At 40.5% G+C, this 19,952-nt stretch overlaps 1 protein-coding gene and 1 non-coding gene across 2 annotated transcripts in view; one reads left to right on the forward strand and one right to left on the reverse strand.

Moving 5' to 3' along the window:
• Positions 1-19,952, reverse strand: part of Gpm6b (glycoprotein M6B) — a 156,343-nt gene that overhangs the window by 98,870 nt on the left and 37,521 nt on the right. The window lies entirely within an intron of this gene.
• Trnas-aga (transfer RNA serine (anticodon AGA)) lies at positions 5,710-5,781 on the forward strand. Its single transcript has one exon. It is a non-coding gene; the product is annotated as a tRNA-Ser (tRNA).

The following is a 19,952-nucleotide window of genomic DNA, read 5'->3' on the forward strand; positions in this document are numbered from 1 at the left end:
AGTTCCCAGCTGTGTATGTTCAATGGCATTGTCAGGCCTGGGTCACAGAACATGAGCAAACACTTCCCTGACTGTACCTCCCACAAAGCAATCCTTTGCCACCCTCAGGTGGATAAAAGAAACACATCCCAGCTAGATGATAGCACCTTCTGTCCCAGTAAGGCATGCTGTCCATCCACAAGTGAGGCCTCCTTTACAGGTTGAAAAGTGGATTGCGATAAGGGAAAAAAACAAATCTAACCAGATCCCAAGGTTCTCTAAATTGTGAAAGATGAACCAGGCACCTATCTGTAATTCGAGTGACTAGGGAGGCTGAGGCAGGAGGATCCTAAGTTGGAGGCCAGCCTGGGCAACTTAGTGAGACCCTATCTCAAAATAAAAAGGGTTGGGAATGTAATAGTGGTAATGCAACCAGGGTTCAATCTCCATCAACAAAAACTAAATAAATAAAGATTTAAAAGGGCTGGAGATGAAGCTCAGTGGCACAGCATTCCTGGATTCAATCCCCAGTTCTGCAAAACAAAACCAGGGGAAAAAAAAAAAAAAAGAATCATTCAGAAACTATTTATGTGGCCATATGGGTCCTTCGTATCACTGGAATGTATGTAATATGTGAAAGGTTATTTCACCATATTTTAAAAGGTCATTATGCCATATTTTAAAGTTCATTTTTTATTTGCTTTATCCCTTTTTTCTAAAGCACATTAAAGCCATTCTGACATTTCACACTAGGTGTCTCAGTATCTTGAAAAATAAGCACATTTTCCCATATAACCACAATATTTTTATCACCTTCTTAAGACTTAAGGGCAATTTCTTAGTATCATTCATGACCTGTCCTTATACAAATTTTGCTAATTATCCCCCACCAATGTCATTGACAGTTGGTTTGATTAAACCAGGATTTGATGTGGTCCCAGATAAGACAATAAAAAGCAAATCTATAACGTGAGAACTAAAAATGCAAAGTCATACCTTAATAAAGCCGGATATATGTGTATATATACATATACACACTCACCCCAAAGGAAGCTACCACCTTGTGGATTTTTCTCTATTTGGAGTTTAAAGTAGGGGAAAAATAAGAATGGATCGTTTGGGGCAAGAGGGTTTTGTCTTCCCCTACCTTCTACTTGTTAATTATTCCTATGGTGATTATTCCTATGGTGGGGAGACTATCCACCAGTGGGGGTGCAGAACAGAATAAAAGGCTCTTGGACTGAGAAGGAAACATTTAAATAAGTTTCAAAAGACCCAATGAGGGGCTGGGGATGTAACACAGTAGTAGAGTGCTTGCCTAGCATGCACAAGGCCCTGGGTTTGCGCGACCTGGGTATCACCAAAAAATATAAATAAATTAATATAATAAATTATATATATGTATATGTACGTGTGTGTGTGTGTGTGTGTGTGTGTGTGTGTGTGTATACACACATACACAATATCAACGCACTCTGGGAACAGACACATGTTGTAAGGTTTCAGCCCATCAACAAAAGGCCACCAGCATTCACTGGAGAGCAGCTCTCTGCCAGATGTCTTTACGTATATCTCCTTTTGAGATCTCTTCTCCCATGATACTTTAATCCTCAAGGAGGACCTTCTAGAATTTTTACTATCCCCAATATATAGACAAGGAAACTGAATCTGTAGGGAAGTTCCATGGCCTGCTCTAGTAAGCAGAATCATGAACCTTCCCACCTCCTGCCCACACAAAGATGTTCCCATCCTATTATCTGAAGCTGTGAATGTGTTGCACTATACGGCAAAGGGAGATTAAGTTTGCAGATGGAATTAAGGATGCTAATTAGATGACAGACCAGTGAGACCATCCTGGATCACCTACTCAGGCCCAGTGTTATCACACTGCTCGTTAAATATGAAGAACAGAAGAGGTCAGAATAAGTTTGTGTGAGAAAGACTTAACCCACAGCAGCCAGCTTTGAAGGTATAGGAAGCTGATCATGAGCCAAGGCATGCAGGCAGCTTCTAGGATCTGGAAAGGGATTTCCCTCCTAGAGACCCTAGAAAGGAACACAGCCTGTCAACACCTTGATTTAGCCCAGTCAGAGCCAAGCTGGACTCCTGACCTCCAGAACTATAACAAGTTTGTGCTTGTGTAAGGCATGAAATTTGTGGTAATTTATTATAGCAGCCACAGGAAACTAATACAGCAGGGGTGTAAGCATGGCCACCATAGCAAAGTATCTTTTGCTTTTATAATAGTATTTGGAATATTTATTTCCCTCCCTCTCCCAGGTACTGCTTTTATAATGAACTTAAATTGAAAACATTTTAAAAGTCTTTTTCCTTAAGCAGATCATGATCTCTGACCAAGATTCACATATGAATAGATTGGCAGGTGGCAGGGGTCATCACACCCCAGGGAAGCTACAGTGAAGATAGTCAACCTGGTGGGCAGTTTAGAACTGGCTTTGTGGCCTACAGTTTTTAGTTTCAAATGTAATGCTGCTGGCTTCTTCCAGCTTACACTGTTAAACTTGATTTTGCGAAAATTATATCAGTTGTACAACTAAAAATTTCAATAATCAGAAGCCAACCCAGAAACCTTCTAAATATTACACTGTAGGTAGCTTCTGACAGAAAAACCTAAATAAAATATGAATAGCCTCAAATACAAAGGCTGGATTCAAACATTGGATTCTAAAATTACACCAAATGCTAGGGTGTTGGGGGGAAGCTCAATGGTAGAGCGCTTGCCTAGCATGTGGAAATCCTTGAGTTCAAACACTCAACATTGCTTTTAAAAGATTACAACGAGCCAGGTGCAGTGGTACATGACAGTAATCCCAGCAACTTGGGAGGCTGAGGCAAGAGGACTGCAAGTTCAAAGCCGGCCTCAGCCTTTTAGTGAGACCCTAAGCAATTTAGCAAGACCCTGTCTCTAAATAAAAAATAAAAAGGGCTGGGGATGTATTCAATCCTGGTACCAAAGGAAGTTTTAAGAAAAAGATTACGGGGATTCTAGGACATCAGCCATGGCCCTCTTCTCCTTCCCGGGAAAGTCTGTGTGATTACCTCTAAATAAAACCTGCTTAATATAAAAAAAGAAAAAAAAAAAAAGATTACAATGAAAGGAACATCGCTGTTCCTCAGCCACTTTCAGTAGCACTTTTTACACTGAGCAAACATCTCTGTTAGCAAACAGTAATTTCCCTGAATTTTGAAACCTGGAAGGCTGTTAAAACAGATTGGTGGGTCCACCTCCAATTTGATTCAATAGGTCTCCTAGGATGAGGCTCATAATTTGCATTTCTAGTTTATTAGGCAGAGCTGAGATTTGAACTGCAAGGATTAGGCTCTAAGAAAGCACACTACCATTTATTTACCTGCCTCTCGGTACTATTGTGATCTAATTTTTCAGAACAAACTGGCTAAGTGCAGTAGTGTACAACTGTAATCCCAGCGACTTGGGAGGCTGAGGCAAGAGGATCCCAAATTCAAAGCCAGTCTCAGCAACTTAGTGGGATCTGGTCTCAAAATAAAAATTAAGGGATTGAGGATTTAGTTCAGTGGGAAAACACCCCTGGAATCAATCCCAACTACAAAAACAAAACAAGTACAAACTGAAGAAGTATCCTTCCAATTCACATGGAAAAGTTCTATAGATCATTTTTGTTTGAGGACGACAATAGGGGAGACAAACAAAGATTTCATATGCTACAAGTGATTTTGTTCCTAATTCACCTGTCAAAGTTTCTATCATTTCAAAGAACTCTCAATGTTTAAGTAGTCTTTCTCAATCAGGTCAAGCGTCTCACTATCTGGGTTTGGAATGAAGATCTGGAGCTTCTTTGGAGAAGACCAATATGGCAGTCACTGGCCACAGGTCATCAGTGAGCACTTGATTGGGGCTAGTCACAAATGAGAAGTGCTCCAAGTATAAAAGTCACATTGGACTTCAGCGAGACCTAGTACAAAAACAATATAAAATATCATGGTAATTTTATATAGATGGCTGAGCCATATACCCAGTCCTTTTTATTTTTACACATTGAAATAACATTTTGGACATACGGGTTAAATACACTGTATTATTAAATTAACTTCCCTTGATTTTAACCTTTTAAATAATTTTAATACCCTTCTAACCTTTTTAAAATTACATGTGTGCCTCACATATTTCCACTAGACAGCAGAGATCCAGAATATTCTAGAATAGTTTGTTATTGAATCAAATATCTAGTTTGCCATATTGGAAACGCATACTTTCTCAATTACATTCTTAATCTGGAATCCAATGCAAGATTTCTCTAGATTCTACATGTCAAATGAATCTACCATACCTCTTTCAACTTAAGTCAAATTCATAAAACTAAATAATCTGATGTTTGTACTTCATCTATTTCAGGAGTTATACATTTGGAGTCAGGTGCAGCAATGCATGCCTGTAATCTCAGTGACTCAGGAGGCTGAGGCAAGAGGATCCCAAGTTGGAGGCCAGCCTCAGCAACTTAGTGAGACCCTGTCTCAAAATAATAATGAACAGGGCTGGGGGTGTCCCTGGGTTTCATTGCCAGTACTCCCCACCTCCCCGCACACACACACAGTACATTGGGTTGGCAGAAAATAATTCTGCGTTGTTCTGAAATAGAAGGAAAACATCAAGGGCCTATCAGCCTACAACACCAACTCCCTAAAGATTCTGCAGATTTTACTTCATCTTTATTTACTCTCATTAAAAAATTCTGAAACCATGGCGTAAGAAGAAATAATAAGTCTCCGTTTTCTTTCCATATTTCCCCCCCTGAGAGCTACAGACTATAATGCAGCATTTCATTAAGTAGGTTGAGTTTTCCCACAGACATTAGATAATTGAGGCATGGTTCCTGACCAGGGACTACACATCAAAGAGAGAAAGATGTAAATAAATGTGAAAGAAAGAAAGAAATATGCAACCTCTAGCCTGCATAAGTATTTAAAATATTGAGAAGAGCCCACGTAGTCTATGGGCTCAGATAACTGACCCAACAGAGTATTTGGCCCGTCTCAAAATGTACATGAGGGGAAACAAACTTAGAGAAAGGAGTAGGAAAATAACATTAATTGAGGATTTACATGTATTCTGCACGTCACCTCACTTAAGGACACACTGGGGAACTTGTTCATGAGGGAGTCTTGTTCCCCAACTCTGCATTCCCAGAACAGGGCCAAAAACAAACAAACAAAAAACTCACAAACCTATTTGTACCACTTTTCTTACCAAACTCTAAAAACTATGCATAAGTAAACTATAATTATCAAGTATTCATGGAGAATTGATTTACTGAAGTATAAAGTTGTGGAAGCTAGAGAGGAAAAGAGGTGTGTGTTGCGGGCAGGGGGGTGGAAATCACATGAAAATTAAAGGGAGATCAGTAGAGCGGAAGAAAGGGACCAGGGGGTGGGAGGAGGGAAGAGAGGGTAGAAATGTTGGGGAGTGATATTGGCCAAATTATACTGTGTGTTGTGCGAATATGTAACAAATCCCACCATTATGTACAACTATAATGCACCAGCAAAAAAATGTGGAAGAATAAAATACACAAGCATCATATGAAAAATAAAATTTCAAGCCAGGCATAGTGGTACAAGCCTGTAGTCCCATCTACTCAAGATGAAGCAGGAGGACTGCAAATTCGAAGATCAGCCTTAGCAATTTAGCAAAACCCTGTTTCAAAAAAATTTTTTAAATTGTTTTAAAGGGCTAGGGATGTAGCTCAGTGGTAGAGCACTTGCCTAGAATGCATGAGGCCCTGGGTTCAATCCCCAGGATCCCACCTCCACACACACAAAGAAAGGAATTTCAGCGTGACTATTTCATTCCCAACTAATATACTAGTTAACAAGCACCAAATAGTCCATCAACTATCCTACTTGCTACCTTAAAGGAATTCATAGATGTCTGGGAAGTTAATGCTAAATAATTTTCTTTCACCAAGTTTTCCCTGGAAAATGGAAGCATTCAGAAATGACTCCTCCAAAAATATCCCCTGCAGTTACAGTTTCTCTATAATGAGGAAGGGCACAAGAAGTCAGCTGCAGAAGGGAGTGAGTAGGTCAGGCCTTCCAGAGTGGCCCTGCCTGACATCCTGTCCTTTGCTATTTTTGAACCCTTTTCAGCAAAATCTTCAGAAGCAGGCTGATGACACAGGAACAGGGAGATGCCAGCCTCTTAGGATGCTTACAGCTCTACCAGTGTGTACACAACTTCAGGTGTCAGAAGGAAGGACCTCCGGGTCCCACCCCGGGACCCGTCTATCTTAATTCACTGCCTCATACCAGAGGATAGAAGGATAACAGCCATTCTTACCAGGGTGAGATGACACCTCAATGTGGGTTTGATTGAATGCCTGCTTGGAAGGGGAAAAGGGAGAAATTTTAAAAAGCTATTGGTGGGAATGTAAGTAAGTACAGTCACTAAATAGTTTGGAGGTTTCTCAAATAAACTAAAGATTGAGCTGGGCATGCAGGCATGCAACCATAATCCCAGCAACTTGGGAGGCTAAGGCAGGAGGATCCCAAGTTGGAGGCCAGCTTCGGCAACTTAGCAAAGCATTGCCTCAAAATAAAAAATCAAAAGGGCTGGTGGCATGTCTCAGTGGTAAAGTGCCATAGACTCCATTCCCAGTACCAAAAAAGAAAAAAGTGATGGATGAAGAAAGAGCAGTCTGGGCGTGAGTCAGTCACCTGACCTCAATGAAAGCACGGAGAAGAGGTTTGCCTTAAATGGGAAAGCCTGACATTATTTTAGGTTTGAGTTTTGAGGGATTTATTTTTGTTTTTCACCCTTATTGCTTCCTAAAGTTATCACAATGGCCCAAAACAACAACAATAAAAAATTGACATTTTTTATAGAACTCAAATACACAGAGAAAAGACAGTATCTGTACAAGAATTTTCATATATGCATCTGATACCACTTATCATTTGTTAAATTAGAAACAGAAGTGAAATTTTGACCTTGCTATCAACCCCCTTGTCCTAATTCTACAACTCATAAGCATAAAATGCTTCCTGATTTGGGGGTTACGTGCTACAAAGACTTCACTAAATTAATAGTCTACCTATGCAGTGAAGCCAATTTATTCAAATGTACGCTAATGAATTAGAAAACAAAATCTCACTGTGAAGTCCCACATTTAATCAATGATTAATTTAACCCAGTGCCTTTAGGAAGTCAACTGATGTCTTTGTAGGCTACCACATTTTTCTCCAGTGAAATCTGCAAACATTCCCTTGGAACACTGCATTCCTTCATCTTTATGTTTACAGTGCTGTATGTATCAGGATAGAGCTGTACTACTGGAGCATGGGAAAAATGCTTACACACACAGGCAGTATTTAGGAGCTCCCAGCACTGTTGACAATACAGGACATGCAAGGAATAGGGTCCTATATAATCCTGTCATTTCAGGCCTCTGTCCTCAAATTTCAAGACATTTCCCCTCTTTGCCTACACAAAAAGACCCCCCAGAACCCTCACCAAACATTCTTCTGCTGATATCATCACTTCCACCAGCTCTAAACAAGGCTGACCACCACTGTCAACCTTGGCATCCCCTGCCTCTACCTCAAGTCACTGCTGGTCCAAGAAAGGGAGGCCAAAATATACACTCCTATTCTCAGTATTTGACACACGAGGTTGGGGGTTAGGCAAATGTCCCCTGGAATAGTGCCCTTCACCTTTCAACTGCATCAACTGCCATCTTCTATTTGTCCCCTGACAAATGTTTTGTGTTTTCACTTCTGGTAACAAACAAGTCAAACTCAATGGTGAGCATAGCGTTAAGAGTTTAGTCCATAAATTTGGGGTTTTCCTTGGAACCATCCTGGGGGAAGACACGGGTAAGGGTGCTGGAGTGAACAGCATGGAACTCCCTCATACTATTGGGAATTATCACCAGAGATGCTCATAGGAAGAGGACAAAGCCCCTTTCCAGGTGGCTGTGGAGGCAGCAGGGTCCACAGAACATGCAGATGTGAGTTTCCATCACAGACCTGCCATTGCCTTAATGCCCCTGGCCTTACTTCTCTAGCAATTGGTAGCAGAGGAAGAGAAGCGGGTAAGATAGTAAGGAAATGATTCTCAACATTGGCTGCTCATTAGTATCACCAGGGAACAATTGCCATCCCCTACCAGATTGCATCCCAGAACTATTATATCAGAATCCCTGGGGGCAGAACCCAGAGAGCAATAGCTTGTAAAGTTCCCTAGCTGATTTGGACAGACAGTGCAGTCTGAGAAGCAGTAGTATAAATTTCTTGTTCTAAAATGGCCTCTTTACACCTCCTGCAATCCCACTATGCATCACCCAGCTTGAGAAGACTCACGTCAGGCAGCTGAGACTAACTGCAGGGTTTTATGATCTACAGGTATGATGGAGGCAGAAAAATAGATTAAGCACCACTGAATCAGATGATCCCTAAATGTCCTTTTTTTTTAAGCACCCAAGAACCATTTTGCTGTGGTTCTAGTAGCTTCTCACATCATCTACACAGCAGTATCAGCACTAAGGGAAAACATTAGGGCTTTGAAACATTTCTTTATGCAACCAGGGATTATTATAAAAGCCCACTTTCTCACAGAAAGCTATTTGGTTACAAGCTTGGTAGGGAAAAACACTTTCAATCATAACACAGAAAACTCTAGAAGGTAAAATTAGTTGCCTTCAATTTTCTTTCACACGAAGCGCAAAGGATATAAACACGAGCACATTTCTCTTTTGCCCTGGTAAATGAAATCGAGAGCTGCGTTTGTCACATGGTTTCTAACTGAGCCAATATTTGGCAGTTCAAACTCTGTCCTCTCAGCCATTTCTCCATTCTTTGTTCAGCAGCCCTCACACACTGAAGCATTATGCTCAGGCTCTCAGCGAAGGCAAACAGGAAATGCATTCTTTGCTCTGAAAGATGTAGCATTCTGTCTTTTATTTTTCTTCTACAAGGCATGAGCTTATTTTATTCTGCCCGTTTGGTTCCTGCATCCTTCCCCAGTCGTTTTCCTCCTGTTGTTTGTGGGTGGTGGTTTTAAAAACCAAGAGAAGAAATGAAATAAGAAAAAAAAAAAAAAAGCTTTTTTGACTTTTGTCTCCAAAGCCAATTATCTAAAATAGAAGCACAACAGATTCTGATGGTAACAATACCTCTTTCTCTGTCAACTATTTTTGCATTGCAGACTTCTCTCTGGCCTCCAGAAATAGACAACACTGTCTTTCATGGTGGAGCCAATGGCTCTCCAGGCTAAAATAATACAACATTAACAAGAAAGGAACCTGTAGGCTTCTCAGGCTTGAACAAGCAAACAATTTACCTGGGGCCTCTGTTAAAAGGCAGTTTCTGATTCCTGGGTTCCAGATTCTGGATTTCCAAAAAGTTCTGAAGTGACACTGATGCTGCTGGTCCTGGGACCACATTTTGAGAAACAGAAACCTTGATGGTGCTTCTCCACCATGGTGTAGGTTGGAATTACCTGGATCCCCTTATAAATGCCTGATGCATCCCAGATAAGTGGAATGTGAATCTGTGGGGTGTGGCCCAGGCATTAATCAACATAAAACTGCTCCAGGTGATTTCTTATCTAAACCAATTTCCAGAAAATAACATCATCCAAAAAGCACTTATCGATTTATGTATGAGCTATCAAAATGCATAAATGCATTCTGCTGTCATGTACAACTAATTAGAACAAATTAAAAAATTAATTTAAAAAAGTACTTAACTACAATCTCTCCATCGTACAACTCCTTCAGTAGCAAAGGACTGGAAGACAGAAGATATTAAATATGAATGCATGGGTATGGCAAAGTCCTGTTCCCAGGGAGGTTAACATACTTTCTCATAGATCCATCCAGCCAACAAATATTTGTGGAATACTTATTAAATCCCAGGAAAATTGCTGGGCATTGGGGCTATCATGGGAAACAAAGCAGACTTGCTCCTTGCCCTCATGAAGCTGACAGTTTGTGGGGAAGGGCATCAATCACACAAACCCGAGCAATCCCAATCATAAGTGAGACAAAGAAGGATTGAGTGTAAGAAAAACCTGGAGCAGGTGGTGGTTTCACTTTAAGAAGAAGGAGAGCATATGGTTTTTTCTGTCTAACCAACTGATTTATTTTCAACCTTTGGGGTCTCTCTCTCTTGAGGGTGTACTGGGAATTGAACTCAGGGGCAATTTACCACTGAGCCACATCCCCAGTCTTTTTTATTTTTTAATTTTTTTTTCTACTTTTTTTTTTTGGTGGTGCTGGGGATCAAACCCAGGGCTTTGTGCTTGCAAGGCAAGCATTCTACCAACTGAGCTATTTCCCCAGTCCTATTTTTTAATTTTTAAGACAGGGTGTTGCTAAGTTGCTAAGGCTGGCCTCGAACTTGTGATCCTTCTGCCTCAGCCTCCCGAGTTGCTGGGATTACAGGCGTGTGTGCACCACCATGCCCGGTTGCATCTCTCTCTCCTCTTTTTTTTAAAACTGTGGTGAAATATACGTAATATGAATTTTACAATTCAATGGCATTAAATAATTTTATAACAGTATGTATTCCTTGCCATCATCCATTTTCAGAATTTTTTGCCCCCAGAAAGAGGAAATCTGTAAATATTAAGCAATACTACCTCCATTTTCCCCCTTCTGATCACAGAATTTTTAAATTGAAAGGGATTTTGGAAGCTTGTGCTTCAATATCTAAATGATTGTCATAGTAGCATGTTGTAAAATAGAATGAGACACAAAAGAAAGGCTATTAGCTACATATTATTAGTTATTCTGAAGAGTCATTGAAGAAAGAAGTGCTGAACTCCCCCCTGTCGAGGCAGGTTTTAGGTAAGCTATACCAGGGATCCTCTGCCTGAGCACCATCAGTATTTGGGGCTGGGTCATTCTTTGCCATGCAGCTATGCCATTTGCACTGTAGGTTGCTTTGCGGCATCTCTGGCCTCTACACACGCTATGCCAATAGCACCCCTGCTCCGGCTGTGACAACCAAGCATGTCTCTAGACATTGCCAGATGCTCCTGGTTGAGAACCAGTAAGTTAGAAAAGGATGCTTTCTTCAAGGGCCACCTCTTCAAGGGCTGAAGTCAGAACTCATTTGACTTAGGACCAAAAGGAAAACATCCTCCCTTCCAAGAGCACAAATCCGATTCTTCCATGTGCAAGGCTGCAACACATCCACAGTGGTGCATATTAAAACCACCTGGGGGCGGATTTTAAAATGGCATGTGTCCAGACCACACCCCAGAGCAGTTACAGGGGAATATCTCAGGGCTGGAGTTCAGGCTGGAGTCATGTTCAAAGCTCCCCAGGTGATCCCAACTTGCAGTCAAGGCTGAGACCCACTGATGCACCATGTGCTACTCAAGTGTGGTGGTCCCAGGGGGACCTGGAATGTTGTCACAAATGCAGAATCAGAATCCGCATGGTAAGCAGATGCCCAGTTGACTGGATACACTTTGTGATTTGAGAGACCACAATGCTCAGGAATTTACAAAAAAAAAAAAAAAAAAGTCCCTTGACTTGTACAGAGACATGCTAATCTTGCTTTCCATTGCACAAATAATTCAGTCTAAAAAAAAAAAAAAACTTGCAAATGGTAATTTTGAAAGGATTGCTTCATAATTTCTCTCCTGTAAGCCCAGGAGGCCACAGTTTCAGGGCTGGAAACACCAAGGGAGAAATGGGGTGTATTTGCCATTGTGGACATTTGTCTGAGCTTGCAGTTCCCCAAAGGGGGCCTGGTACTATGGTAGGTGCCCCATGAGTGCTAAATAAATATGTGTTGACTGCCTCACCCACCCAGATGTCAGAACAAAATGTTTTCCTGGAAGTTAGAGGAAATTGATCCACCTAACCATTCCATAGGATTTCAGGTCATCAGTCACAGTCTACTTGTCTCCAGGTTTTGGAAAGGAGCAAGACAGAAGGAATGGAAAACAAGAGGAAGGCTAGAACAGCAAGAGGTGGAGCCAGAGGTTGCAGAGAGCACAGAATGCATTGCTGTCCCCATGGCATGAAATAAACAGAAGAAAAGTATGCCAAGCACCGTATAATGAATTCACTTCTGGCTGCCAAAGTAGGAGCCACAGAACAATGAACAATTTGAGTGGCTTCTGTTTCCACAATGCAGCCTTGTGAATGTCCACAGGCAGAAAATTCTGCCTACCATGCACTGGGCATTTTTCTTGCTGTGCTGTGCTCTAGACCTGGGCAGTAAATTGAGGGTACAAAAAACATTTCACTTCAGGGCTAGGAAAATGACTATTTGAGCCTCCTGTCCAGCATAGCTCTTGAGGATGAAAGAATTCCTCTTTCTGGAAACCATTTTCTCAAGAAAAGGCAAGTGTTCAAAACAACAGTGGTTGTCCAGTTAGCTGAACACTGATGTGCCAAAAGGCTTTCCAGAATCTTCCTTCCAAGTCCACCATCTCCTCTGCACAGTTGGCCCCACCAAGATTGTCCCTGAACTAGTGGGGTTTTTTTTTTTTTGTTTGTTTGTTTGTTTGTTTGTTTTTTGGTACTAGGGAACTGAACCCAAAGGCACTTTACCATTGAGCCACATCCCCAGCCCTTTTTATTTTGAGACAGGGTCTCACTAAGTTGTCGAGGTTGGCCTCCAACTTTTGATCCTCCTGCCTCAGCCTCCTGAGTCGCTGGGATTACAGGCGTGCACCACCACACGAGGCCTGAACTAGCATTTTGAGAAATTCAGGAATACTCACTTCTTCAGGCAAAATGTGGGGTCTAAATGAATGTTTACCCAGTAAATACAGGATACATTTTCATTTTAGTACCTGTTCTGTAAAGCTCCTTCCAAACAACCAAATTTTTACTTCTCTTGAGTCAGATACACACACACTTGCATTAAAGATGTTCCCTGAATTCTTACTCAACTCTGTGTTCTTGGGCATATTCCTTCTCTGTATCTCTGTTTCCTCGTGTGAATATTGAAATGTTGGATGCTGGCAAGACTTTGTGATTTCTGGGGAGACAACAAACTCAAAAGATGACTAAGATATGGCAGGTCTAATAAGAAAAGCCCTCATGGAAACACACAATGGCATTTACATACTTTCCAATACCCTTTTCTTTCTCTGCTCAAACAAAGGAGAGTTTTGGAACATTTACTTCCCACCCCCCGCCAAGAAAAAACAAAAAACAAAAAACAAAAACAAGGTAACAAGAGTTTTAGTCCATCCATGTGTCATGAAAATTTGTTTTTAACCTTAGATGTATTCCCAAGAGTTTCCTTTCCATTTTAGAATGTCTGGTTTGGAATGATGAAGGTATGAAGCTCTTAACATACAGCAAAGTGCGGTAAGGAAATTAGAAGTGGAATTTCACACCAGACATTCTAGAACTACATAAATGGAATGATTTTCCACAAAAGGAAACATACTTTCCTCCAGTAATAAACACTCCTCTTACCCACTCAAGAGGAGTGAAAAATTACCAAGACAGGCTTCTGTCTTTAGAAACTTGGCTCTCCTTGCAATGGCTGGGACTTCACCAACACCTATGGTTGTTAAATATTTTGATCATCCATTCCTACATATAGAGGTGATCAAAAAATGTTCCTGAGTGAACAAATGAAAAATTAAAATATACCAACACGAGGCTATTAATACCAGCAGAAATGCAAGGACAGGTCCACCTTCTAGAAACTCCCAGGATGTCAACTTGCTCATTGTAGCACAAAAGCAGTCATAGATAATATGAAAATAAATGGACCTAGCCAGGTGTAGTGGTACACATCTTTAGTCCCAGCTACTGGGGAGGCTGAGGCAAGAGGATACCTTGAGCCAAAGAGTGTGAAACCAGCCTGGACAACAGAACTAGACCACATCTTAAAAAAAAAAAAAAAAAAAAAAAAAAAAAGACTTGCTGTGTTGCACTAAAACTTTACTTATGCACACTAGGATTTGATATTTATTTATTTTTTTGTTATTTATTCATTTATTTTTTTGTACTGGGGATCAAACCCAGGGGCACTCTACCACTGAGTTACAACCCCAGCACTTTTTATTTATTTTTATTTTGAGGCAGGATCTCACTAAGTTGCTGAGGGCACTGCTAAATTGCTGAGGCTGGTCTCAAACTTGCAACCTTCCTGATTTAGTCTCTCTCTCAAGTCACTGGGATTATGGGTGTACACCACCACAACCAGTTTGGGAGTTGAATGTCATGTAATTTGTGCACAATAAAATATTCTTCTTTTGATTTTTCTTCCAACCATTTAAATAATGTAAATATCAGCGCATGGGCTGTTTGAAAAGAGGTGGCAGGCCAGATTTGGTACATGGGTCAGAGTTTGCCAATTTCTGACTTTGATGTCCATTTTATAATCAGACCTAATCCCTAAATTACATTTGTGTTTACCAAAATGTATATGGACTTCAATATTTTCATGATAAATGTAGCATTTGTTAAATATGATCTCAGGGATCCTCAAGATTTCTCATCTAAGAACTCTACCTTAGAGGCATAGAATTAACTTAGTTTCTCAAATGACCAGATTTTCCTGATAGGTTAAATTGGATTACCTACTAGAGAGAGATGCTGTGGTGATAACACTGAATGTACAACAAAGCAATACTCTTCCTGTCAAATATTGGCTTCTACCTTCCTCTGACCAACATATTATTGGAGTTGATGGAAGTTTTATAATATATAGCCTAAATTTTACTTCTTTTCTCTGCTTTGTGAAGGCAAATACTAATGAAAATCAATGATCAGATTTCACTGACTGGCCAAAGAGGCAGGTAGCATAGGGAGAGAAATCAGGGATCATAAAATGCTATGTCCTGTGTTCCTGGACCCAATAACCCATGAATAGGGGCTTATACTCTGAAAGTCACCCACTAGCTGGTGGCTTTGCTTTCACTCACAAACTAAATGTCCACAAATCAGTGAAGGTAAACCTTGCACAGATTGGGTTTACTTCATTTGCTGAAGGTAATTCAGTCCAGGGCAGGACTGCCTCTATCATTAAGATACTATGCAAGGAAAAGAGAATTTGCCTCTGTACAAGGATATTCTGTGCTGCCTGAGGTCTCTGCCTTTAGCCCGAGGTCTTAAACACACCTGGAGATTTTGAGAAACAGGGTGAAAGTCTGCAGGGTGTTCCATCTCTCCAGTCCTTAGGGACCTCATGGGAGGAACTTGCTGGTTTGAGGCCTGGATCCTCCCCAAGGTTAAGCAGAGTTGGTTCCAAGATGGAAACTCACTATCACTTGGGGAAGAGTCTCTCCAACATGTCTCAAGGAGCACTCATTCTTTCCACATGGAGAGACAAAGAAACAAAACCCAGTCACACTGAACCCCGCCAAATGACCCAAAGATATCTTGGCCCACTAAGCCAGTAAGTGAATCCACAGATGAAATGGCTCTGCATCACAGCCATGTATGAATGGGATGGAACTCTTCCTCTATCAAGCAAACCCTCACTCTCAGATCAAAAGACTTGAAAAAAGCTGTGCTGCGTGATTGTGGTAAATCTGGCCATAGTGCTGTGAAATGTAACCAACCAGACAGGCTAGACAATAAAAGTTTATCAAGTAATCATCACCCACAATTGAACTCTGTGCATTTGTATAAAGCAGTTCCTTCCATCCATGGATCTTAAGTATATTTCATTTACCTTAGGGTGAGAAATGAATATTCCTATTTAGCTTATTTTTCCTCTTAAAATAGTTGAGTCACATGTTAAAGCATTCACCTAGAACCTGTCACCAATTAATGATAGCCTCACTCATTTATTTGCCATCAATTATTTACAAGTTAAATAAAAATTCATAAAATCTCATGAGAAGAAAGAATACAGTAGCTCCAACAGTTGGTTAGAAATGATGTTGGGTTCTTTTCTAAACAATGACATGCTGTGGGATCACTTTACATTTTATATCTTGCCACTGTAATGAAAGGGTCTGCTGCTTTTAACCTATTTTAAAGATAAAATATAAATTTGCTATAATGTGGAGGTTTACCTAAGCAGAGACCCAAAGTGGGCCTCCCACATACTCCCTCTCTCTCATCCTCTGGGACAACTGCTGAGCCCTAGGAGACATCAATGACAATTATAAATAAGTGGCAGTCACTGTTTTCCCTGAAATGTTACAACATCATTTTGGTGAGAAAGTGTTCCTTATTCCTTCTGTGCAAATATTTTCTTTTGGGGGTTTTTCTCATAATGGGCAAGATCTTAATTTGTGAGTGTCTAGTGGGGCCTCAGCTGATGCTTTGCTTTCTTTACAGCTTCTAAATATATCCACGTAATCACAATAACCCAGGGGGCACAATAAGCTCTTTACCATCACCCTGTTATGATCCTGCTTCACAGTAAGGCACTGACAATGACCACAGTAAAACCTATAAATCTAATTTTTGCACAATCTAATAATGATCTGAAACCTTCCCCCCCCTCGCCCCCGCCACTTGTAGTTGTTTTAAGAGTTCCAGACTCATGTTGAAACATGCAACTTTCATTTCCCTGGAGGGGAATGATATTCCTTTAGCAAAATTCTTAAGTCAAATCCATGTGTATTTTGGAATGAACCAAAAACTTGGGAAATAAAAAACAACCCAGATATCCTTCAGGGCAAAGGGGAAATCAGCAAATTATAAATGAACTCTTCTGGAAGGTGACTAACATGGAACAGGATTTTCCTGACTATGTTGAGGATTCCTAGTTCCATGATATGTTAATAGGTATTCAACAGTTAAATATGTCTGAAAAGTGATACAATTGGCATCTCTGTCTTGGAAAATAGCAATGGACATTAGAAGATCAGAGCTAAAGCAGCCATTTTTCAATTGGAGTGTTCCAAACACTTCTATGACCTTAAAAACACAATTTTCTCCAAAGGGATACCTGCCCACATCTCAAGATATAGGTGTCTGATTGATGGAATAGAAATGCTGGGATACAACGAGGGTTTTAAAAAATCTTAAAATTAGAGCTGGCAAGCCTGTAATCCCAAGCGGGGCTTCGGAAGCTGAGGTAGGAGAATTAAGAGTTCAAAGCCAGCCTCAGCTACTTAATGAGGCCCTGTCTCAAAATAAAAAATAAAAAGGGCTGGGGATGTGGCTCAATGGTTAAGTACCCCTGGGTTCAATCTGCTGTATCAAAAAAAAAAAAAAAAAAATCTTAAAATTGGGGTTTTAAAACTAATCTTAAATATGGTGCTTATAAATAAAAATGCAAACCTCTATAACTAGAACTAGAAGAGAAGTCATTCATCTTCTTAAAAATTATAGAAGGAACCACCATGACCTGAGCATCATGAAGTGTGAAAGGTGCCACCCCCAGAGGAAAGGATTTATGATGTGAAACCACATCCCATAGAGATGAAACCTACAACAGTCGACTGTTCAGAGACCACGTTTTTCCTCACTCTTACAAAAAGTACTTTTTAACACAAGAATTAAAATACTAAATAATATTAGACGGAACCACATGAAATTACTGATTTTGTAGGTAAAACATGGTCACGTGTTAGCAGTTTCATAGGGTTCACTCTAACAGAGGAAATAGGAATAAAATAGGCTATTCTAGAGTTTTAAACATTAAATAAATGAAATTGTGATGGTTGAGCTGATTTATTTGATTTTACTCATGGGAAGAAAAACAAAAAATAGTTATTCCAGATGATGAAATCAACTGTTCAGCAGATCTGGTTTCATTTATAGGAAAAGTCTAGATTTTCTGAAGTTGTATAATACACAGGCTACACACATCCTTGTCTAACAGTTGGGCTCTGTCTACAAAATTCTACTGGCCTTGAAGTTGTTGGAACTGTGCTCTCTAGATTCTTCTCTCTTTGAGAGTGGACAGATTTTAAAGCCAGTTCAGTTGACCCAATACATCTTTCTCCCTTCTCTAAATGGATTGATATTATCCAGTTGACATTAGTCTATTATTTTGTTATCTTCCAAGAGAGATGGAAGTTAACTTACAAATACCTCTGGGGAGCAAGATGCATCCTATCAAATTTCTTTTAACCCATCCTGAAAATTACACTTGACAGAAAAAAGTCTTCAACCAATCCATCTTCAGATGAGCTATGCTCTATCTTTTGCAACTATTGTTTTAAATGACACAAACACAACTGATTATATTAATACATTGAAAAATCCAAATGCTATCACATGTATGCCCTACGAAACAAGAGAGGTCTATTAATAAGCATATCTAGATCTTTGCATTCATCTGTATTTTTTACTCCCTGAAAGAGAAGATCTCCCACAGAGAATTTCTATTGTTAAAAGAATCTTCAATCTGTGGATCATAAAATTGCACCACGTTGCTACCCAGCTGCAAGTCATATTCAGGAGTCCAAGGAATGTCCCAAGTTTGTTCCAAAAACGTCCAGATGGGCTCGCTCGCATACCACTCCAATAAACAGTGCTGGCCAAGCGTGCACAGCTTGGGCAGCCCACCGCATTCACACTCCATGAAGAGCAGGCATTCCCATCCTTCCACCCACGTGGGTCTCCTTTGGTATGTGGAGTTCCTCATAGATCTTGTGATTCCAAAAGTGTTTTCCTCTTAATTTACTTAGCTGCATTTATTTATGTTATAATTAATTTACTTCCCCATTTAAAATCAATTAGAGATACCTAATAATGTCAATTGCAGCAATTCACCAATACAAACTATTCGGTGCAACACATGGGGTTGAATATCACTCTTGTCAAGAAGGGGTAAGCTGGGCATGGTGGCACACACCTACAAACCCAGCAACTTGGGAGGCTGAGGCAGGAGGATCACAAGTTCAAAGCCAGCCTCAGCAACTTAGCAAGACCCTGATCACATTATGGAGACCCTGTCTCAAAATAAAAGGACTGAGGATGTGGCTCAGTGCTATAACACTCCTGGGTTTAATACAAAATAAAAATAAAAAATAAAAAAGAAGGAATATTTGTATTAGTCTGTTCGGACAGCCAAATGCCCCCAGTTGAGTATCACCGTCTAGTTCGGACAGCCAAATGCCCCCAGTTGAGAACTACTGCTTTAGACTTCAGTGAATTATAAAAATAGTTTGAGACTTCTTATAAATGCCTTCATAATTTCTTAGGATACTGATCCTCATAAGTGTGATTCCTGGGCTGGGGTTGTGGCTCAGTGGTAGTCTGCTTGCCTAGCATTCACAAGGCCATGGGTTCAATCCTCAAACACCACACACACACACACACACACACACACACACACTAGGGTTCCTAGACCAAGCAGCATCTGCATCTCCTGAGAGGTTGTCAAAAATGCAGAACCTTGGAGCCCACTCAGATCTATCAGAATCTGTATTCTAACAAGATTCACAGGTGATTCTGTTGCACATTAAAATTTGAGAAGCACTAACTGCCCTGGGTTGGGATCTATCATTTAGTATGTTATAAATATTAGTAATGAAAACTACTAAATCCATGCTAACAAAGAAGAATCATTTATTATTCAACATCTGACTACTTTCCATTTGCTCCTGGCTAAATGTGTGTTCTTTCTTTCTTTGTATAGGGAAATTGAGGGAAGGAAAATCATAGCCGCATTCTTGTGCCCCATATTCTCATTGGGATGGGCTGCATGTTAGTTACCTAACTGCACTACCTTGCCAGCCTCCCTCATAGAATACTAGGAAATACAACTCAAACTTACCTCCTGCAAATTCAAGCATATCATTTTAAGGCTAGGCCTGGTGGTGCACACCTGTGATCCCAGTGACTCGGGAGGCCGAGGTAGGAGAATTGCAAAGCGAGGCCAGCCAGCCTGGGCGACTTAGTGAGACCCTCTCTATAAGTAAAAAACAAAAAGGGGCCGGGTATGGTGGAGCAAGCCTGTAATCCAAGTGGCTTAGGAGCCTCAGGCAGGAGAATCGCAAGTTCAAAGCCAGCCTCAGCAACTTATCAAGGTCCTAAGCAACTCAGCGAGACCCAGCCTTTAAATAAAATATTTTAAAAGGG

Source organism: Sciurus carolinensis, chromosome X (genome assembly GCF_902686445.1).
Source record: "Sciurus carolinensis chromosome X, mSciCar1.2, whole genome shotgun sequence".
Classification (NCBI taxonomy): Eukaryota; Metazoa; Chordata; class Mammalia; order Rodentia; family Sciuridae; genus Sciurus; species Sciurus carolinensis.